The 23927-nt window shown below is 37.8% G+C and overlaps 1 protein-coding gene and 1 long non-coding RNA gene across 5 annotated transcripts in view; one reads left to right on the forward strand and one right to left on the reverse strand.

Annotated features, from left to right (window-relative positions):
* On the reverse strand, nt 1-23009 carry LOC105081862 (uncharacterized). 4 transcript variants are annotated; one of them, XR_006720459.2, is made up of 4 exons: nt 22871-23009; nt 22213-22344; nt 4625-4705; nt 1-1333 (listed from the first exon to the last, which is right to left on the reverse strand). It is a non-coding gene; the product is annotated as an uncharacterized LOC105081862 (long non-coding RNA). The 4 variants fall into 4 exon arrangements; XR_006720458.2 differs by having other exon boundaries at nt 1-4705; XR_836483.3 differs by lacking the exons at nt 1-1333; nt 4625-4705 and adding an exon at nt 12188-18087.
* ATAD1 (ATPase family AAA domain containing 1) overlaps nt 22989-23927 on the forward strand; it is a 44094-nt gene continuing 43155 nt past the window's right edge. Inside the window, exon 1 of the mRNA XM_010971257.3 lies at nt 22989-23119. The gene's annotated coding sequence lies outside the window, so the exon portion shown is untranslated. The remainder of the gene's footprint in view (nt 23120-23927) is intronic.

A 23927-nucleotide genomic window follows, 5' to 3' on the forward strand; every position in this document is an offset into this window, starting at 1 on the left:
ATGATCTCACTTTATATGTGAAATTCAAAAAAACAAAACAAACAAATAATTTTTAAGAAACAAACAATCTCAGATACAGAGAATAGATTGGTGGTTGTAGGGCGGTGAAATGGGGGAAAGGGGTAAAAAGTACAAATTTCAGCTATAAAGTAAATAAATCTGGACATGTAATGTACAGCATGGTGACTCTCGTTAATAATACTGGATGGTATATCTGAAAGTTGCTAAGACAGTAGATCTTAAAAGTCTTCACAAAAAAAAAGAAAGAAAAATTTGTAACTATTTGCGGTGACAGATGTTAACTAGATTTATTGTACTTATCATTTTGCAATGCATACAAATATTGAATCATTATGTTGTATATCTGAAACTAATATAAAGTTATATGTTGATTACATCTCAATTAAAAAAAAAAAAAGAATCCCTTCCCAGACTATAGAGTCATATCAATTAAATGTAAATGTGGGATTCTGGAACAGAAAAATAACATCACTGGAAAAAGTGGTAAAGTTCATATAAGATCTGTACCTTATGTTAATATCTTGGTTTTGATAATTATTCTATGGCTATGTAATTTATTTTTGTTTATACTAGGGGAGCTGGGTGAAGAATATACATGAACTCTGTACCATATTGCAACTTTTCTGTAAGCTTAAATTGTTTTAAAATATTTTTTTAAACACTAAACTAAAAAAATTTTTAAGAGTTAGAGTTATCTCATTACCTTTCCAAACTCCACCCAATGCCAGGTCCCAAAGTCAATGCCACACATTTTAGATTTTTGTTATGCCAGCACTCAGCTTTCATACATCAACTTCTATTATCTATTGTATATACCACACTATCTCGAATTTCATTTCTAAATAAACGAGTATTTTAAAATAAATGTAGCAGCTCAAAACAACAACAACCATTTTCTTGCTCACCATTCTGCAGTGTGGACAGGATGGTGGTGACAGCTTGTCCCTCCTTCATGTAATGTTGGTTGAGGTAGCTTGACTTGGGCTGGAGGATCCAAGATGGCTTCAGTCACATGTCTAATGCCTTAGCTGGAGGGGCTGGAATCGCTAGGGGCTGGCTGTACCTATTTGCCTCCTTACTCTTTTATCTTCTGAAGGAGAGGCACACTGCCTCTACGAGGCCTTTCTCTTCAGCAAAGTAGTCAGACTTCTTCACATGGTGATTATTTTCCAAGAAAGCAAAAACTGAAGTTGTCAGGATCCAGGCCCAGAACTGGAGTAGCATCATTCTCACCTCATTCCATTGACCAAAGCAAGTAACAGACCCACCAAGATTCAAAAGAGGAGAAAAAGACTCCACCTCTTGGCAGCAGCTAGTTTGTAGAGAGATGGAGGAACTGTTAGTGGTCATCAACCACAAGGACCCTAGCTGTCTTCCTTATAAATGACTCTTCAAAAGAGCCAGTTTTCCATGGTCAGTTCTGCCTAGACTCTATCACTTAAGAATCACCACTATCAGCTGACAATTTGATCAGCAACTGAATGTTTTCAGTTGATTATCCATTTTGTTCCTTAATCCTATAATCTTTTCATTTGCTCACTTATCTATTTCATATGCATAATTCTACTCTAGGATTAATATATTTCACAAAATGGTTCATTAAAATTCAGTGAAATAAAATAAGAGTGATAATACACATATATATATGTGTGTGTTTGCATAAATACACGGAAAATATCTGGAAGAATAAACCAGAGAGAAGATAACACTGGTTATCTCTGAAGTTAGGATGGGGAGGGAGGGCCTCAGAGGGAGAGGAACTTCTTCCATTTATTGCTTTCTATGTGGTTTGAAGATTCTTTACAATGATCATTTATCATTTTCATAAAGCAAAAAAGTTATTTCAATCGAAGAGAATTAAGACTAAAAATAAACAAATACCTATTATTGAAGTATCAAATAAACCAGGGAGAGAGCTCAACTCTACTTTCATTTTTAAATTAATGAGATCAATAAGGAATTTCCAGCATTTAAGCCTAAAGGTCTGTTTGGTGTCTGCAGCACAAGAGAAATACATGAGAATATCTGCCACAAGTGCTGTCTAGCAGAGGTGCTGTGTAGTAGACAGGTTGTATCTTACCCTGAGCATCCTCTCTCCTAGATCAACTATCTCTACTAGATCTACTCTTCACTCTTTGTACTATTGAATGACTTTTGCTGCTTAAAGAAAATATGCTCCAGAAATAATCACACCACCATTCAGAGCAGTGGCAGACTACCTTATGATCCAAGAAATCTCAAAGATCCCTTAGTTCACCAATTCCACTTTACAAGTGAAGAAACTGCAGTCTAAGGTGTTTATATGCCCAGATTATGTAGCTACTCATTGAGAATCCTGGACTGGGGTTTGGAAAATTCCCTGATATCCTTCAGTGAATAAAGATGGGAAGAAAACCTCGCTTTTATAGAGACCTAAATGAGTTACTTAGAGAGAAATTTCACTGGAGAAGGCTTTTCGTGGTATTTTCAAGCCCTGGACAAAGGAGAATGAAGGCAACAGGAAGACTACCTAAGAAGAGATAGTAAATAGGGTTTGGAATAGGGAAAGACGGTGAGTAAACAGTATTACTGATGCTCACCATAACAGTCCTGAAATCAGACCATGAGGACTAGGGCCTTAAAAGATCAAACATGAAAATATGAGTTGCTGCATGTTACAAATTTGCTTCTCCTCTTCAGTTCCTAAGATCATTGGGAGACTATCTAACGAGAAAGGATGGAAAGGAGGCAACTATTATACCTGGACTGAAAAAAGAAAAGGGACCGTGCTCTTTTGAAAGGAAGGAAACGCCAAAAGCTTCTGGGAATAGAGGGGAACACTGCCACCTGCTGAAGAGTTGGAGTCAATGAAAATGCTGCCAGGCATGGATAGAGGTAACATCTTCAGGGCTCAAAAATCAGTTAACAAATCTATTTGCTGTCTGAGCAGGTCAGTGCAGACAGCAAGATTAATCCTGTATTTCATCAGGCCAGTGTGCAGTGGAGAAAGGTCAGTTTGTCTCTAGTGTGAGGATGGTAGAGGCCTACATCCCTGCTTCCCTTTCTTCCATGAATACTTACGCCTATTAGCTCTGAATTTTTTCCTGAAACCTAAACCTCAGAATAATAAAATATACTTGGTTGACATGAGATGAAAGTGATATGAAAGAAAAAAGCAATACAAAGAATCCTATTCGTGCAACACAGGCACTGGGTGAAAAATTCCCATTGGCTCACCACTACCCTTCCCCAGAATGTCTTTTTTTCCCCCTCCTTTTTACTCTTCCCATTTCTTCCTTGTCTATTCATATACAAATATACACACACAAAGGACAATTGCAAGAGAGGGCTGGGAGAAAGTTGCTGATCCTTTGTATAAAGCCTCAGTATTTCCCCTCTGCTAAGGTCTGAATGTGTCCCACCCCAAATTTTTACACTGAAACCTAACTCCAAGGTGAGGGTATTAGGAGGGGACTTTGAGAGGTGATTAGGTCATATGGGCAGAGCCCTTGCAAATGGGATTTAGTGCCCTTACCGAAGAGGCCCCCACAGAGCTCCCTTCCCTCTCTGCCATGCCAGGTGAGGTTACATCTAGAAGATAGCTGTTTATGAATTGGGAAGGAGGCCCTTGCCAGACACAGAACCTGATCACGTGGGTGTGCTGATCTTCGACATTCAGCCTCGAAAACTGAGAAATAAATTTCTGCGTTTATAAGCCACCCAGTTTGTGGCATTTTGTCAGAGCACCCCGAACAGACTAAGATGCCGTCTTCCTCCCACCCTTCCAGTCTCCTTTCTCCTGCCCTCTTTCTTGCCGTTCTCTTTCTTCCTATCCCATTTTCCTCCTCCTCACCTCTATGTGCCAAGATTCTCCTTATTAATGTATAAGAAACTGATATGGCTAGAAGACCAGGTGGGAAGGTGACATTTACAGGACTGCCAAGTGACACGGCTCCAAGGACCACAATCCACATTGCATGTGATGCTGTTGTTTTATGCATTTTGATTTTTTCAACCACATGAATGTATTATCTTTAGTTATATTTAATTTTTTTAAACCTGAACCTTAGTGGCCCAATGGTATGCCACTATTTAATCCCATGGTCCCACTGAATAATAAAATAAAGCAGTTATAGACCCTACCCAGTTATATGTTTCTTATTTAAACATCTTAGGATTAATAAAATAAATTCTAAAGGCACTCTCATTATGATTTAGGTTTTTCTAACTCGTAGGAACTTCAGAAAGAATACCATAGAAAAATCTAATGTCAGACCTAACTTTGAAGGGGAATTTTATCTATTCTAAATACAATAGATGAATAGTTCTCTTTTGTGAATTTCTGCTAGTTAATTGTACTTGAATGTGTTGCATTTTTTAAAAGATGTACAGGTTTTATATTTCAGGAAATATAAAGGAAAGGGAGGTCTGTAAGCAAAGCTCATGGTACTTAAACATTAATTTAGGAATACTCCAAATTCTTAACATAAATTTCATGAAACTGAGGATCTGAGAGAAAGCTAACAGATAGAAACTGTTTATTTTCTGAGAAAAACAAAACAAAACTCTCATTTACTAGCTCTGAGCCAGAAATCTTATCTGAAAATTTCCCGGGACATAATACCTTTGTCTTGGCTGCCTCCCACAGTACAGCCTCAGGCCATTGGCTGTCAGAGCTTAGGAGACCACTCTCCTCCTATATCACCTGTTGAAGCAAGTACAAAAGAATCCTTAGTTAAGATGTGCCATATTATTAATGTGCTATTGTGGACTTGCTAACTGTAAAATATTATGTCTTTATAATGATTTTTAAAATAACTTATAACTGTACAATAGGACTGTCTACATTTCATATTCTGTTTTTTTTTTTTATAATATTGAGGCATTTGTCCTATTAATGGTCAACTTTTCCTTATGAATTGAATTTGGCACATTAAGTTTTCTCAGTCTTTAAAGTACAATTCAACTGGTCCCTGACTGAGAATGGCCATTATTCTATTTTTGAAATGTACTATCATTTTCAGCTATATCCAGAAATTTGCAAACCAGAATGTTGACTAAGACCAACCTATCTTGGTAGTATACTTACGCTGGTAGTTTCCTTGACCTGGGTTTGCTATTAGAAGCTAGGTCAAGCAATTCCAACTTCTTATTCTCCCAAACTGCACAAAATATTTCTAATAACCTTCTCTGCTAGACGTCTGTTTATTTTGCAATTAACAGAGGGTAAAGGAAGCCTTAAAGGCATTTCTGCTTCAGGGCACAGAATGCAAACCAATTACAGTGCTGTCTTTGTACCCTCTTTGTTAATGTAGACTAAGGATGCCCTTTAAAGAAAGAAAATCATGAATAAAAATTCTTCCAGAGGTTGTCACAAAGCAAATTATAGAAAAATTAAATGTCTCATAGAATCCTACTGGGTTACTACTCATTGGTCACCAGTTATTTAAATAAAGTGACCATGGATTTTCCCCAAATTAGAAAACTGCTATGACTCACATGTAGGACCTTCGGAGGGACTTCTCCCAAGTCCCTGAGAGGCAAAGCAACATTCTTGACAATGTGGGTTCAGTGAAACAGTCATACAGTTTAGGAGACTCCAACAGTAGCAATTCTATTCCCGGGTATAATCCTCAGAGTAGTGGTTTTAAACTAGAGAACTGAGATGCTCAGATATTTTTAAGGGGATCAATTCCAGATCTTTAACTCCTACATATGCTCCCTCCTAAATCTGATCTACCTGAGATGGAAATAAGTAAAATTCATTTATGATAGGCAAACTAATTTTTTAAGCCTCATTGATTTCTTTTTTACATTTAGTAATTATAACATTTAAAAGTATCTAATTGATCAATTATCAACTAAACATAATTAATGATAATTCAGAATAATTTTTAATACTTAGGAGTATTATGGTCAAAGGAATTTAGCATAATATAATTTAAATTTATGTATACAATTTGTCACAGAGAAATATGATACAGTGATCATTAAAGATATTCACACATAGTATATATTACATTCAGATAAAAATCTAGGGCAGGAGTGGAAAGAAAATTCAAGTGCAAAGAGAAAAGGAAGTGACGTAAAATTTCCAACTGTAAGAGAAAAGCTTGTTCATGTTGTTAATGTTTTGGTGGAAATGGTGAATATATCAGATCACTACAGTATGTATATCCCACTGGATACATTTAAGAATTCTACTTTTAAATGTTAAAGTTTACCTTACAAGGAAATGACTCCATTTGCAACTACTTACACTCATGATGAAAAGTTCAATTCCAGCTCTAAAATGTTTAAGGAAGAAAAGTTTTTCCAAATTGTCCATGGAATAAGCAAACAAAAAAGTTTAAAGACCCCCTACTCTAGAAAAACTTTCATACATGTGCCTAAGAAAACATACATGGGTATTTTCATGGCAATATTATTTGAAATAGCAAAAAATGAGGAAGAACCTAAATATCCATTAATATGGATAAATACAATGTGATGTTTTCAGATGATAGAATATTATACACCAAGTTAAAAGGAATAAATTAGATAAATTTATCAATACAGAATTATCTCAAGATTTACCAGACCCTAGTTAAATCTGATCCTCAGAATTACAGTGAGCTCATCTTTCTCTCATTTCCTATCCTCCGGACAAAGAAAACCGTCCAGGAGGCAGAAAGTCCATAGGCTATTTGACATCACCCAAACCTTGGCCTTGAAGCAGAGAACTTTGAATGGGTGTGTAACATGATCATATCATAGTTATGGTCATGAAGGCTCCACACTTGTCTCAGGCATTTTAATGACTACTCCTTGCTGGGAGTGGAGGGGAGAATAAAAGAGCCAAAAACCAATCAGAAGGAAAATAATTTCTTCATCATCTTTTTGAAATTTCTACTTGCCTGGAAAGAGGAAGTAAGGTATTTATTTATTCATATAGGAAAGATGAATGGAGGAAACATTAGTGACTGAGCAAATAAATCTCCAAAGGTGAGATAAGCAATTGAGCAAGAAATTAATTCTGTGATAATAAAATCATAGTTCAGTTCATTTCTGTAGGAAAGCAAAATCCATAAGGCCCAGGAATGACAATTAAATTCCTTGTCTATATATACGAATTTCATCCCTCTCTTTCTGTTTAGAGAAATCTACTAAAATGTTTGAATATTTTGTTATATATATATATGTATTCTTTTTCATTATAGGCTACTATAAGAATGTTATAATAGTTTCTGGTGTACAACATAGTGATTTGGTTATACATATTATTTTTCATATTTTATTTCATTACAGAATATTTGAATATTTTGAAAATTAAATCCTATTTTCTCACTAACCTCAAAATAAAATTAGTGTAACATAAAATGAGGACATAAAAGTAATAATGATAATAACTACCAATATTTTATTATTACTAATGTTTGTTGATAATATTTAGAAATGTATAGGGTCGTTAAAGGGCATACGTAAGGTGTTAAGAAGACCCTTGGCAAAAAAAAAAGAAAAAAAGGCATGTTTACATTTTCTCTCCCAGGTCTCTGTAAATATGTTTCTACAAGGACAGCCTGGGGTGAGCACTGTGATGTAAATAATAATGAATATTTATTGATTACATACTACTACAAAATAGTCTACAGGCATGATCAACAGAAATACACCTGATGTTTTTCTTACAGTTTGACTCTACACTGCTTCTGTATCACAAGTACTGAAATCATCCCTCTTCTCAAATAGCTGTGGCTTTATTATCATCTCTAATTTTCCACCCCCAGGAACTTTCTCCCTAAGGTTTCCAGTAGTCTGTAAGTACTCTCCCAGCAGACCCCTCCCATCAGTTCACCAGACATGCCCATACAGAACCAAACCTCCATAGAGAAGAAGGCTTTATATAAGTAACTCCACCAGAGGAGAAAGAAAAGGAGAAGAGAAATGTTATCAGATTTATTGTAATTGTTAATTCTCATAACGTATATGTGAAAGGAAGATGCAGGGTTGTAGCCCTGGATATAAAATTAAACTGGATTGCTATCCATTGGTAAATATATTCAACATTTTGCTACACTTAAAACTTTTTTGTTACTCCATTCTTTTCTTTGGAGCACAAACTGACGCATTTCTTGAGGCAGACACCCTTGGTGTTAGTTTACAGGAAACAATCTGAATCACTTTTTGCTTCCCTGTACACCATTCCCCACTGCCGTACCCTGAGAGGGGAGGTACTTAACTATGTATACTGAGATCATAAATTCCTTGAAAGGCTATTTAGTATGGAGGCTAAAAGCACCATTTCTGGAGCCAGACTGTCTGCTTTCAAATATTGCTCTGCCACTTAACAGTTGTAAGATCTTTGGCAAGTTACTTAATCTCTTTGTATCCCAGTGTCCTCGTCTATAAAATGGGAATAATAATAGTACTTACCTCACAGGGTTGTTATGAGGATTGAGGGAGGATATATACAACACCTAGAACAAGACTGGCACATATCAAACACCATATAAGTGCTCCTTGTTAGCTGGTACCACTATTGAGTGCTTAGATACTATATCTAATTAGATACTATATCTAATTCAGTTGTATTCTCCTTGCTGCCATGTCTGACACCTTGCATATTATTTGACACATGGTAAGCTTTCAGTGAATGCCAAATGAATGACGAATAGCTATCAACTGTGCAAGATGGGAGATGATAAGAAAATAAGGGTTCCCCGGGTCCTTCAGGATGTCCCCAATAAACAGTAATTTTTGTCTTTTATTGTTATAATCTTATGTCATATCAATGTTTTAGTTAAGAGTTTAAGTAAGCTGCATGTGCCTTTGAGTCATCCACAAGTCAGGTATGTTAATGAAATGGTCCAATCACATTGACCTGCCACATTCTTCTCTTAAGTCACATGTGCAACATTGTGACATGAGCAAGAATGCACACGATCTCCTTTTCCCACCCATACAAAATTCTCTCCAGGTTCAGATGTCACTTCCTCCATCGTCTTGATAGCTTCCTGCACAGTATCTCCTACAAACTAGGATGACAGTCCCAGCTGAATTATATAAAGAGCAAACTAGCACCAGCTTCCCAAGAACCAGCCTCATTCACAGTTGTCACAAGGTACAGTACCGCTTAGAATCAAACCCTCATCTTGACTTTCTAGTTTAAGCCCTGCCAACTCCTAACTATATCTCACTCTTTGCTTCAGTGTGGCTATCCCAATTCCCAAGTTTCTTGGTGGTTAAAAAAAAAAAGAATCTTGTGCAAGCCTTTGTGCTTCTTATAATGCCTAGCAGTTTTGTTTTTTTTTACATATTAGATAGACACCCAGTTAAGTATTTATATGCTCAATGACTAAAAGACTACACACTGTTTCAAATATATACTTAATTATACAAATATAACTTATCAGCTGGATAGAACATAATCCTTAGATTATAATATCCATATATTACATATCATGTTATATAAACCTTTCCTTCTATACTTTGGTGTGAGATATAATCTGGAAAGGACTTTATCACTATTTCTATCTTTTTTCCCAAAGGGAACATCAACAGAGCAAATGTCAGGCTTAGTTAGTATTTTGTGCCCTGAAGAGGGGAATAAAAGGTCTATGAGGCCTTTTTAATTATAAAGCAAACACAGTAATGTACGTTTCCCTCAGTTGCAGCATAGCTAACCAAAATTCCCCAGAATGTAGGCTCCTAATTCTATTCAAGAGGCCAACTTTTCTCTTTCAAACAAGTTCTTATGAAATTATTACATTCTAATATTTCTTCTTTAATTATGTCTCAGATGGATTGGCCAAATCACAACTGAGGTTTGATTTCACAAATCATTCTTATTAACTATGGAACAATGTAATGCTTTAAGAAAACTCGAGTGTGGGAGGTGAATACTACATACTCTTATTCCAGAACAAGTAATAACCTTTTTATTTTCAAGTGAACCAAGCAGAGTTAAGCCTTGTCTTCTGGCCAACAGTGGCAGAGCTAAAGCAGGGCCCTGGGGAGAAGGACAATATGGAAAGGCAGAATAGGAATGGGGACAGAGCAAGAGTACCAGGAAAAGATGGGAAATGGAGATGGATAAAGAAAAGGCACTCCCCTCAAGGATCAGCTGCCTCTTTAAATTCTGCTCCACTGATTAACCAAGATCACAAATGAAAAAAAATTGTGAAGAAGGGAAAAAGAAAAGGGGACAGATGAGATAGAAAAGATTAGTAGCGGACAAAAAGAAAAGAAAGAAGTCCATCTGTTGGAGAGCAATAGAGCATAACATGAAATTGCCTTAGGTACCAAAGCTCACGGATCTGCTCTAGAGTCTTCAGCCCACTTGAGACAATAGCCTAGTTCTAGCCTAGTTCCACTCCAATTATGAGGGCTCGTCCTTCACATTTCATGGTCAAGAATTATTAATGTTTTCTTTATTTTTCTATATGAATTTATTTAAAACTATTATCTGGAAAAAATAAGAAAACTCCTTTATCTTCTACTACTCAATTACATATATTTACTCAGCACTACTGTCTTTTCTTATATTTGACTGTGTTGTAAGTGAAAGAAATGGACTTTGGGCTTCTAACTATATGTCCTTGAGGTAAGTGTCTCAAAGACATAAAAATTGGCCCAAATAGGACCTAGGTCACTTAGCCTTGAGATTATTTACAGTAAAACATTAAGGAAATTTAGTCAAGGAGACTAGGGACCAAACAATTAAGCAGTATATTAATCCAAGGTATAAACATGTCAAAATTATCAATATATATTTGAGGTGTGTTTTATTATATAAACAATAAAAAATTAATTGGATCTGTAAAGCTACCAGTCTAGTTTTGGGGAAAGCCTCCCAGTTCCAGCTCAAAGAACAGCAAAAGCATTTCCTAATGCTCAGAAAGTATAGGAGAAATCTGCCATTTTTTGTTCTTTTTCTGTTCTCTAGTGCCCCAGGCCCCAGGCAATCCCACCAGCCCAGCAGCAACTGCAATGGCAGTGGGGACCCAGACACCAAAATCTCTGAGAGGGGGGAAACTTCCTCTATGGAGAAGCTGTGGTCTCAGGAGAATGGGCAGAACGCCAGTTGATTTTTCCTCTCTGTCCATATACTGATTGACCCTGGACATGGTACAGTCCCAGAGAGTATGCAACAGAGCAGGATCACTAAAGAACTAGCATTCTGACTGTAGGACTGAAAGAGGAAATCTAGGGAACCAGACAGTACCAGAGATCATGGAGAGGGAGGGTCTCAGGAAAGTAACAATGTTGATTGTAAACATCTACCCTCACCCTCAAGCTATACAAGGGGGCATTGGACCCTAAACAACATACCAAAGACTTTGAGACTGAAGGATATACCACTGCACATGTCCCAGACTGATCACTGAGTGTGGTTCCCACAGGAGATAGACCCAAATCGTACTGCAAATGTTTTGAAAACAAAATTGACATTGAAAACACGACCTACAGAGGGCTAGTTAAAATTTGTGGCCTGAACACAACCAGCTCTATTGCTTGCTAAAAATCATCATCACCATCATCAGTATTCTCCATAGGATTTAAATAAAACCCAGAGACTTATAATACTTTAAATGTCTGGGAGACAATTAAAAATTATTCAGTGCACAAATAACTAGGAAAATCAAAACTTACATGGGATAAGAGGCCAATGCTGAGATGCCATAGATGCTGAAATTAGCTAGCAAAGAACTTGATAATATCAAGGTCTGGTGAGGATGCAGAACAAATGGAATGCTCATACATTCTCATGGAAATGCAAAATGGTACAGTCACTGTGGAAAATAGTCTGGCAGTTTCTCAGAAAGTTAAAAAATACTCATCATATGATCTGGCAATTCTCCTCCTGGGTATTTACTCAAAGGAAATAAAAACTTCTGTTCACACAAAAACCTTACACACAAATGTTTATAGCAGCTCTATTCATAATGACCAAAAACTGGAAATAACTTAAATGTCCTTCAACAAATGAATGGACAAACTGTGGTACATCTCTACAATAGAATACTACTTAGCAATAAAAATGAATAAACTATTGGCATGTGCAACATCTCAGATGACTCTCAAAGGCATGCTAAGTAAAAGAAGCCAGCCTCAAAAAGTTACATACTGTTTGATTTAATTTATATGTGGCATTCTCATAAAGACAAAACTGTAGTGATGGAGATCAGATCCATGGTTGCCAGGGGTTGAGGCAGTAACTACAAAGGGGTAACACGAAGGAGTTTCTTAGGATGATGGAACTGTTATATATCTTGATTATAGCAGTGGTTATATAAATCTATTGTATTAAATTCATAGAACTGTAGACACATGCACATATGTACACACAATTTTACTATATGTTAATTTAAAAATAAAACTATAACATGATGTATTGTTGGTCAACATTTGAAAATAATTTTTATCAGAAGACATACATACGAGGAGATCAAAATTCAGAGGCATTCATCAATTCTTTCTCAATTGTACAGTTGAAGTATAAAATGAACCATTAAAGCCCATTCCTACTTAGAATGGAGCTAGATATTGCTTCCAGTCAACATTTTGTATTCTCATAAATCAAACTCATAGCACTCCAAAGGTACTAATAGAGGTTTCATAAAGTTTAGAGATTGTAAATCCAGCAGTGTTAATTTATCATGGTTTTCTTGCTTTTAATGAGTCCTTATAATCTGTGTAACAGAATTGTTTTTAATTTTGACAAATTTGGGAACAGGGCATAATGAGTATGCACACAGGCTCTGGAATTAGACATCCTGGTTCAAATTCTAGCTCTGCCACTTACTAGCTATTTGACCTGGACAAATTACTTAATCTTTCTGTGCCTCAGTTTCCTTATCTGAGGATAATAATAATACTTGCCACGTAGGGTTATTATGAGGGAGAATTCAATGAGTTAACATATGTAAAGCACTTAGAACAGTGCCTGGGACATACTAAATACTATATTGGTGTTTGTTAAGTAAAGGGCACAAAGTTCTTGTCCATTTGTCAGCTACATGACCTTACAGGTATGCCACATTGTATCTGATTAAATACTCAAATTATATTGTATGACTCAAGTGGAAATTTGCCAGTTTATTAGTTAATATGATAAAGATTTAGTTGTAAGGTTCTGCACTTGAGTCTCTTCCTCAAAACTGTGACAGGAACGGCATGCAGAACTCAAGCTCTGGCTACAGCACTAGTGAAGATGAACGGGCTTTAATTTACAGTAAATTCAACAGGTATCAAAAGAGTGGGTTTGAGGAAAAGGAAGCTAGTTTGATCCAAAGTTGTGCTGATAAAGCTAGAGTACCCACACTGGTTATATCACTCTTAAAGAATATATTCCTTTCTAGATTACATGCTTAATTGATTTTATACCCCTAATCTGTGCAGCCACACTGGCAGAAATGAAAACCACAGGAAAAGTTCTATGGGAAAAGATTTAGGCTCAGTAAAAGGAAGAACAAACACTGAAGAGTACTCCAAACATGAGATGGGCTACCTAAACAGTTAGTGAATTCCATGTTACCAAGAATGTTCAAATAAGCTTAATGACCAGTTGGGACAGTTATGATCACAAGAACCACAATCACTTACTAAATGCTTCTTATGCCTGTTCGAGGTCCTTTACAAACATTACCTTCAATCCTTTCACCAACTGTATAATGTAGTCACTATCCTCATTTTGTATGTGAGGAAACTAAGGCTCAGAGAGGTTAAATAAATTATCCCAAACACACAGCTACTAAGTGGCAAATCTGTGATTTGATCCAGGCATTCTAATTCCATATCATACATTCTTTCTACAATTTCACATTGTCTTTGGTAAAGATTCAATGGCTTTAATAATCTTTTCAATCCTGGTATATAACAGTTCCATCATCCTAAGAAACTCCTTCGCGTTACCCCTTTGTAGTTACTGCCTCAACGCCTGGCAACCATGGATCTGATCTCCATCACTACACTTTTGTCTTTATGAGAATTCCACATATAAATTAAATCATACAGTATGTAACTTTTTGGGACTGGCTTCTTTTACTCAGCATGCCTTTGAGAGTCATCTGAGATGTTGCACATGCCAATAGTTTATTCATTTTTATTGCTAAGTAGTATTCTATTGTAGAGATGTGTAGAGAGTGTGAGTCCTTGAAATTATATCTTTCTAGATATACACCTAGATCTTCCTGAACTATTTCCATAACACTGGAGCAGCTGTCTTTATGCAGGTTAAAGATGTATGTGTCTTTATGCAGGTTAAAGATGTATGTGTTAATGTTGGTTTGTTACTTCTGTGAGAGAGACGTGCTCCAAGCTAACATACCACCAGTATGTCAACAGACAATGAAATTAACAGTAAAATGGATTATGCAGAAAAGGTACAGAGCTTCTTACTCCTGAATGTACTTCCTAGATCATGAGATTAAAAAAAAAAAAAGAGAGAGAGAGGTAAAATATTTTTTCTGTTAATAAAGGTACATATGAACACATAAGTAGAAATGAATCTATGTCCTCACCTCCTTACTCCTCCTCTTTGGCTAGTTTTCAACTAAACATGATTCATGAGAATCTATGTGAGTGTTTTCAGTATTTGTTACAGTAATCTCTCAACAACTGGGGGTGGTGATGGTTACATTCCAGAAAAGTGCCATGATAGATAAAACCTTCACTGGCAAGTTCAAGGATAGGAAATTCACAAGAGAATAAAACAAACAAAAAAAATTGGTTATAAAGCAGAAAAGAATCTTTCCCCTTAGTTCTTCACAAGCTTATATTCTGAAAGCCATGATCTTCTGTGCAAGATGGAGTTTATATTAACCACACTTCTTTTTTTAAAGTTCTTGACACAGCCCTTACTGTACTGATATTTAATGCTTTCTTGTATTTGCTTTCTCACTTGTATCACTTTCGCAAGCCTTGGCAACATTCCTAGTAGCCATCTGGTCTTTCCAGAAAAGAAGGGCATGGTTTTTCTAGGCCCGGCCTCCTACTGTCATGTTCCACTCATCATTTATGAAGAGGATGGTGAACAGCAGACCTCCTTTCCCTTCACCATCTGACCATAAGATTGGGGTAAGAGTGCACATGAGGGTAGGAATAACTGTAATTAAGTTCTTTCGGTTTCAAGGAACTAAACCTAACCATATATACATACATGGAGATCGCAGATTTTAAAATATAGGCAAACAAATAGAAAACCACATTGTAACAAAACTACGACTGGCAAAATAGCAGTTGGCAAGGGATTACTGCACAAATCTTAGAAATCTTCACAACTTCTTCATACCTTAGAGTAAACTCCCAAACCTAGAGTTCAAATTTAGCACTCATTTTTTGGATCTCAAAGGAGGAGAAAATTTAAAAGTTCTCTGCCACTGAGGTCAGAACGAATGAATCACAGAATCACAAATTATGAAGTTGGTAGAACTATTTCAGTTTCAGAGGAGAACACACATAAAGGCTACCTAACATGGGACAGATCACAGAGCTGTCATTTAGTACTGTTATAATTTAGAATTTCTCACATACTGTACTCAATAATCTACATCTTGCATGCTTTAAACTATTTTAAGAGAGGTTGTGTTTGTTCTTCACTTACCTAACAACCCTGTACTTGGAAAAACTTTTGTGTGTTGGGCACAGAAACAGAATTTGGGGATGTTCATTAAATTGGAGTTTCATAGACCCCATCTTCCCATGGAATGCAGAGAAAATATTGTCCCCCCTGCAGAGATCTTTAGTTGTCTTCTGGTTTTGGCCTATGAATGTGAGTTCATAGACTAGAAATCCTTATGATTGTCTCAACTGAAGATATATTATTCACTCTCCCCTCCTCTATGCTCACCTCCCCCCCAAAAAAAAACCCAAGACAACCACTGTATTTCATGGCTTTTTAGACACCATTCATTTAAACTGTTTTCCTGGTTACTTCCAAGGGTCCCAAGGAAGTGGTCAGGGGAGGCTCCTTGAATACTAGTCTGAGAGGAAAACATGATAACAGACTATGGAAAGCCAATTTCTCTAGCATAAGTAGGGTTGAATGATGGATGGACTGGAGTGTGGAAGGTGGGACACTGTCTAGTCAGAGGTTCAAGAACATCCAGACAGAATTCCAATGCTGCTTTCAGCAGGTTAAGAATCATTAGCATCTTTTCAGCTTTCTGCAAAATACCACAGGAGAAGAGAACACTGTTGGGGAGTCGACTCTTTGTTTCCTTTCCTTTACTATCCTTTTTTCCTGATCCTTTGTTTACCTGAGAACTCAGAAGACATAAAGAAATAAGTGTGGGGCATGCCTCTGACTCTAGGTCTTATTTGGACCTTCAAAGCTCTCAGAATGACTCTGGTATTTAAACCTAGTAAGCAGCAGACTAGAAAAGAGAAGGTTTGTGAAACTCTATCAGGTTCACTATTTTGAAATTGAATGGGACTTTGAGCACTGCCATCCTAGTATATTTGATTTACTGCACTTCTCTAACTTAAGTTACAGGTTTTGCTTTTTTATTTTATTTTCTTACCCTTTTTTTCTGGTTCCAGAAACACTGGCAATAAACAGGTGGGGAGAGCAAATTTAACATTAGCTTGCTAGTGCACTACCATTGGGCCTCTCGAAGATGAAAGAAGAAGGTAAAGTAGGTATTCATTCCTAAATATTTTTAAAATTAGCAAGTTTTGTCCTTGCCTTTGCCTTTGCCTTTGGAAGCTATGCACTCAGTCTCTGAACAGGATATATCATTTCTTTTGCTCAGTAAAACTTCCTCAATTTTAGGAGTATTTCCATGAGTTACAGAGAGTAAGTAGTTTTTAAAAAACATGTTATGCTCAAATGGATTAAATTTTATGTGAAGAATAGTAGCTCTGATGTTATGACAGTCCTCAAGGGTAATAAAAGGTTGCAGTTTGTAAAGAAATGATAAGACATGCAAAGTACTGACCTCTAAAATCTCAAATTCTGTTCAGCATCTCATTTTCATCCATTGAACTAATTTCTTTCTTTTGTGTAAAACTCACTCAGCAATCTAAGTAAGGAAGTTTTCCCTAAACAAATAATGAGTGGGGATGAAATATAGGATAACCTCCTAGCCTAAAAAAAAAAAAATCAATAATTCTACGAGGACTTGCATTTTTATAAAATGTTTTAGTCTTTAGAACTCCATGAGAGCAAAAACTGTCAACTCAATAAATGGCTGTTTTAGACAGATGGGAACAACAGCCAATATTAATGATGGTCTTCAGTGAACTGAGAAATGTCCAGATAGTTATTTTCATGGATTGATCAATATTTGAAGCTTAATTATCTGGGGGTCCTAAGGATGGAATCCTATAGGTTTTATATAACTATCACAAATGGTTTATAGAATACTAATCAGTTAAGACTCAGCCAGAGGGGTGTATTAAGACTAAGCAGGAGAAAGGGGAGGGTATAGCTCAGTAGTAAAGCACATGTTTAGCATGCATGAGGTCTTGGGTTCAATCCCTAGTAGCTCCATTAAACAAACAAACAACAAACAAACAAACCTAATTATCTCCTCCCTCACCAAAAAAAAAAAAAAAGAAAGAAAGAAAGAAAGAAAAAGCTGAACAGGAGAGAGCTAAGAGATCAAAGAGACAGGGGCATGGACTCCTCACAAGTCAGAGAAGATAAACATTCCCAGACAAGACACCATGGTTGAAAACTTGAGAGGTTAAGTCCTCAAGCAAACACTAAGGCAATATGAAGGAATCTTTGTCCTCACAGGTTTCTGGAAATGGGAGATTATCACTTCACAATATAATGAAAATATCATCTGTGGTATTACAATGATATGTTTATTGAGCACTTGCTAAGTGCCAGGCATAGAGCTCAGCACTTTCCATGCACTGTCTCATTTAATTCTCAACACAACCCCATGTTGGATGTACTGTTATTATCCCTCTATTAAAGATGAGGAACTTGAGGCTTAGAGAGCTTAATAACTTGCCCAAAGTCACAGAGCTAGTAAATAACACATCTTACATCCAAAACCAAGTCTGTTGGGCTGCAATGTTCATGTTCTTAAACCCTATGGATTCTAAGACTCATCCTGCTGGGACTGGCCTCTGGTGGACACATCAGGAACAAACCTGTCATGACAGAACAATAATATAATTACAGTCAGTAGAATGGTTTAATTGCACATGCCCTGTCTTTGGGCCATTTGACTTTCCTTCCTCTTTTTCCCCCTCTGGTCACCTTAAATCTATTACAATGGTACCTGAAAAGCCCCTTTAGATATGTCAGAAGGGGGAAACAGTTAGTTAAAACATTTGTTAAACCCCTCCTATGCCCTAGGTATTCTCTTTTCTCAAGAAGTTCACAGCTAATAGGAGAATACAAAAACTTAAACCCCAATTATAATTCTGTGAGCTGAACACTATGCCAGTGCTATGGACACAGATTTAAATGTACTTGTGTTTAGAAAATAAAAGATCTTGAATTCTTCTTGTCCATTTTAGTTTTATTTGTGCTTCAAGGTTACAAGTTATTTTGATAGAGAAATGGGGTGGAGGAGGTTTTATGCAATCTTAACTTTTAAAATGTTAAGCACTAGCTTAACAAAAAGTATTATTTTCTAAATACTTTCAAGGGCATTTTCCTAGAATCAGGTAAATGAGAGCAAGCAAGTGACCTACTTACAGCAAAAAAAAAAAAAAATGCTCCAGGTTAGAAAGGATGGGAAGCCAAGTGCATCCTGGAAACCACAGCATCTGGTCTTGTTTTATGCTTCATCTATCAATCTGCTGTTACAGGAACTGAGAATTAATGTCTCAACTACTGTTTCTTCTATTTTGGCTGGTAAATTCATATCTTTGTTCTCCTTAGCCAATCCCTCCTATCTTCCCTCCCATTTAAAATCATATGGAAAGGCATTTATGAAGTTCCCAAATAAATCCTAGAGAGATTACTCTTTCATTTACGCCTTAAAACGCTTGCTAATGAGGCTACAGTAAGGTTAAACATCTTCCCAAGCAATTCCGTTTTGATCAGTCCTCACATTCCGCAGAGAGTATCACATGAACAATGTATTTTCAGTACTGTATTAAAGCTAAACAACAAAATATTGTAGATTTTAAAATAAATATCTAAGCTTGAGAAAATGTTTCTTGGTAGCACAAACTGAAAAAAAAAAAGTACAATTGGCAGTAGTGCTTGAGAAAAAGGATTATGTAGCAATGGAAGATTGCCTGCGGATTAGCACTACCCTGATAACATGACAAAATTACATCTATACTCATTTCTATATACACTCATTTTAAATTATGTGTAAGGTTTAAAAACATAAAAGCATGACAAGGAGATTTACAATACGTTCTCTGAACTTTGCTGTTCCATCATTTAGCTCTTTGTGCTTTTTATAAAATGAAGCTATCAATTCATCTTTCCACTCCTTCCAATCTGTTGAAATTTTAATTTTCCATTATTTTTGCCTTGATTCTTATTCTTTCTATTGGAGCTTCAAGCCCTCAATCTTAGTCCTTCTCAGTGCTTTCATGGCTCCAGGTACAGCTTCATATTCTTGCTTTACTTTTCTTTCTCCACCCATTCTATTTAATTTAACTTGTCAAAATAATAATTAAGATTATTCTTTTCCAATGAAATATTTTTAAAAGAACCAAGGTTGCCAAGTGACTGGCTAATTGCCGCTATATAAATTTATCTATTTGTTGAAGTTCTGCTCTTTCTTAAATCACCATCAGGTGAGTTACCTCTAATGAGCAATGACTAGGGTCGGTTTTACCGGGTTTATTTATCCAAACAGTACAGATTTGTTTTTCCTTCCAAAGATCTTTTATTCTGAATCTCATCATGAGGCTTCTTTGCCTTGATTTCTTGATGTATCCCAGCTGGCTTAATAGTTCAGCTGACCAGATAAGCTTTGGGGGCGGGGGCAGCAGAGATTTTTGTAAAAATACCTCTGAAATTATCACTGACTAGGGCAGAGTTTGTTCAAGTGTGGGCCCAAATTACCTATATCCAAAGTACCTCAGATGCGTTTTAAAAATGCAAATACCTGGGCCAAAAATCTATAAATCGGAATCTCTAAGCCTGGGACCCAGGAATCTGAATTTTGCCTAGGTGTCCAAGTGAACAGACTCAGTGAAATTCTAGAACCCCTAATCGATGGAATCCCTTCCCCTTCAAAGGTCCAGAGCATTGACTGACCTTGGCTGCAGAGCAAATTAACCACACCTCCATCCAACTAACAAAAACAAAGGAAAATTCATTTCCATGGGGAGAAACTGCCACTAGCTATCTTTAAAAAACAAACAAAACCTTTCTATAACAAATATCATAATTATTTTTAATATCTTGATTCTGACAATCACAGAGGGAAGGTTCAGAAAGTCTATAAAAGTCTGTTGTTATAATTTCCTGATTAATATTACACATAATGAATTATTTATTGAGCCCCTACTGTGGGCCAAATATGGTGCTTTGTGCTGCCAGAGATTATATAAAGCTATCCTGGGATGAAAAGCATATGTTCATTCGGCTCTATTCTGGAAAAATCTAGTTGATTCAGTGATTGCTGGGAATGAATATACACGGTATGTGGGAAGGCAATAATTTGATATTGTAGGGTCTAGACATAGAAGGATTTGCTAAATGAAAACTAGGTCCAAAGAGTATAGGTGTAGGTATGTGGTTTATAGCCAAACCACTAGAAAAGGAACGAGTAGCAACATTTATTTGGGGTCATGTAGACGCTTTACAGGCAGTCTTGATTATTCTATCCAGTAATTTCTTTTCCTACACAATCATATCCCAGGTATTAAGCAGCTGAATTGAGACTAGATGCAACCATATTGAGAACTCCACCTGATGCTAGAATTCATTTACGATGTCCCTGGTAGAGTGACTAAATTTTCATGGCTTGTCTGAGACTTTCCCTGTTTGAGCATTTAAAGTCCTATGTTCTAGAAACCTCCTTAATGTCAGACAAACTGGGTAAGCTGATTACCCTGGTCCTTAGATGAAGGCAAGTGAAGTTCTTAGCTGGTCTAGTTTCACTCAGAGGATGACGGAAATCCATTACCATCTTGATAGGGGGAGGGTACAGCTCAATTGTAGAGTGTATAGCTCAGTGGTAGAGTGTATGCCTAGCATGCACAAGGCCCTGGATTCAATCCCCAGTACCTCTATTTAAATAAATAAACCTAATTACCCCCCAACCCTCCCACCCCACCAAAACAACATTACCATGTTGAATTTCTCAGCTTATTTTCCTTACCAGTGGATGTGTTTATCCTAGTGGGCTACAAACCTAAAATATTTCTTTCCTTCAATAACCTCTACCTTTTAGCTTCGTCAAAGCATGTTTCCATAAGCATCCCAAGAATGACTTAGACAGAGGATAATCCCAGGGATCCAGTGATCCTGTGGAGACTCTCTTCCAAGACTTCCAAGACTGCTGACACATGGCTTGTGGGGACTTTTTTGTAAATATTGTCCTGGTCTCATAATCATTCTGTTCTCCAAGGTTTATCTTCATCTCTGAATAATCAGCCTAGCACTCCCAAACCTAGCTTCATGCCAATTTTTTTTAGAAGTTATTTTATGATTGTAGAGACACACATATAGATGAAAAGGCATGGATGTAAAACATGAACCATTTACTGTATTAAATTCCACTCTGATTTTTGTCAATGAAACCATAGTTTTTAAACATTCATGCTTTCCTGTCATCCCATCCTTACCCTTTAAAGACTTAAGTTTTGTCATTTCATGACGAAATGAAAGGTACCTCTTTCACCTAGATTTTAAACTGGTATTAAATTACTACTTCAAATAGAGAATGTAAAGTGTAGGGTTTGAATGAAATCTAGGTTTCAATGAAATTTTGCCACATGTTAGGTGCATAAGCTTAGGAAAGTTTATCTTGCTAAGCTTTAAAATTTGCTCATCCATAAATGATAAATAAAAGGTAAATAATGGCTATTTTAGAGGATTGTTTTGGGGGATTTATTTAGATTATGGATATGAAGCACATAGAAACATACTGTCTGACACCTAGTAGACACTGAGTAAACTGTAGCTATCATCTTCACTACAGAATCACAAGCTTGAAACAAGGGCAGCATTTGCTAAAGTCAACAATCAAGCTGCAGAATTTTAGCTATCAAGGATGATGCCTAAGGCAGAGAGGCACAAACTGCCTTCCCGAGGAGCGGAGTAAGAGGAATTGTCGCATTACTTCTTAGTCTCACCGTCTCTATAGGAAGTGATGCTTCTATCTGGGGACAGCGTCTAATGTCGTCTCACCCCCTAGCAGTCTGTGTTAAGGAGGCGCTGGCTTTCAGGTTTTCTCCCTGGGGACCTCTTGTGCCACGTCTCTCATTCTGGAAAGGGGAAGGGGTAAAAGAAAAGGGGAAGTCACCGAAATGCAAAATCTGTTATCAGATGCCCTATTTTGTCGCGACTATCAGGCCAACCTGGGTGGGCGGCACAGCCGTTTCGCAAAAAGATATGCAGGCGCCACCCCCAGCTGTTTGTCCGCGCAGACATGAGGGAGGAAGGTGAGCCCATCCTAAAAACTGAAAGACAGATGGTGAGGGGTAGGGGGTGGCCATGCGCGTCAGTACTTTGGCTAAAGGACTGAACAGCAAGTAGCGTGCGAGTTTACACAATGAGGAGGGGCGAAGAAAAAGATGAGGGGCAGAACTATGGATCAAGCAGAAGTCAGGGAAGAAATTTGCAGGGAACTGAGAGCATTTCTTTGCACTCCCAAGGTTCCCGGCTTTCTCAGTGTTGCGCCGAGAGCCCGCGAGCAGGGCAGACTTCATGTGACAAGCGCCTGACCCATTTCCATGTCTAAGACTCAGTAGCTAAACACAGAGGCTTGGGGAAAGCGGCAGGTAGACACACCCGCTTCGCAGGAAGTCTGAGCCCGGCAGAGAGAAGGTGAAGAGCCTGGTGCGCGACCTCGCTCTCCCTCCCTCGACCACCTCCAAAACCCGGAAACCAGGAAGCTTCAGGACTTCGGCCGCGGGTCGCGCATGCTCAGTGCGAGGGGGCGGGTCGCTGCTCCCGCCGGAAGCGTTCTTTCCCAGGCAGCGTTTCCTTCCTGTGTGAGGCTGGCTGAGGGATCCTGCGGCCGCTGTTTCTGCCTTAGGGGTGAGTAGCAGGTTCTCACGGGGCTTCGTGGGATCTTCGAAGCATCACGCTGACCTCCTTTAGGGACCGGCGAAGGATCTGGGAAGCCGAGCAGGAAAGGTCACCTCGCCGTCCTCCCACGCCGCACCTCAGTGCCGCCCCCCAGCCTCCCCCAGCCCTTGGTATCCAGCGGATTAACCTCCAAGGGCGTCCCGGGCCTCGCCTTGGCTTCCGGCCCGGCCTCGGCCCTAAGTTCTCCGTTAGCGCTGCCCCCAAGAGTTAGACCGTTTCCGAGGGCATCTCTGTAGGCAGCTGGGTCGCTGCGGGGGCATGGGGTCGTCCCGGCGACCTCAGAATCGGGGTCCTAGGCAAAGACCAATGGAATGAGCCGAGTCTGATTGTCTCACGGGCACCGCTACCACCTAGTGCAAAAGTGAAGGTGGTTCTTCCGGCCTAGACACGCTTTCGCGGAGGATAGTGCTGTTGATAACAATGTGTCCTTTATGTGAAGGTTGGCAGGCTTTCCTTGTCATAGGCGATGTTCATAGGGCATTATATCTGCAAAACTAGGACTTCTGGGGTAGAGAAAAACTTTGTAGAACACTGCAATGAATTAGGGGAGAAATGATATGGTATGAGTACTATACTTTCTGTCCTTAATCTGTCAGTAAACTGCTCATTGGCCAGGTGGTACGACTTTATAAAGTTTTCTACCCTGAAATGGAGAACTCTTTAAGATGAAACTATCTCGTATCATGTTTGCCTAACAGATAACTCTGAATTACAGTGTTTTGCCATATTTCTTAGTTGTACATGGCACCATCTATGT

Source organism: Camelus bactrianus, chromosome 11 (genome assembly GCF_048773025.1).
Source record: "Camelus bactrianus isolate YW-2024 breed Bactrian camel chromosome 11, ASM4877302v1, whole genome shotgun sequence".
Lineage (NCBI taxonomy): Eukaryota > Metazoa > Chordata > Mammalia > Artiodactyla > Camelidae > Camelus > Camelus bactrianus.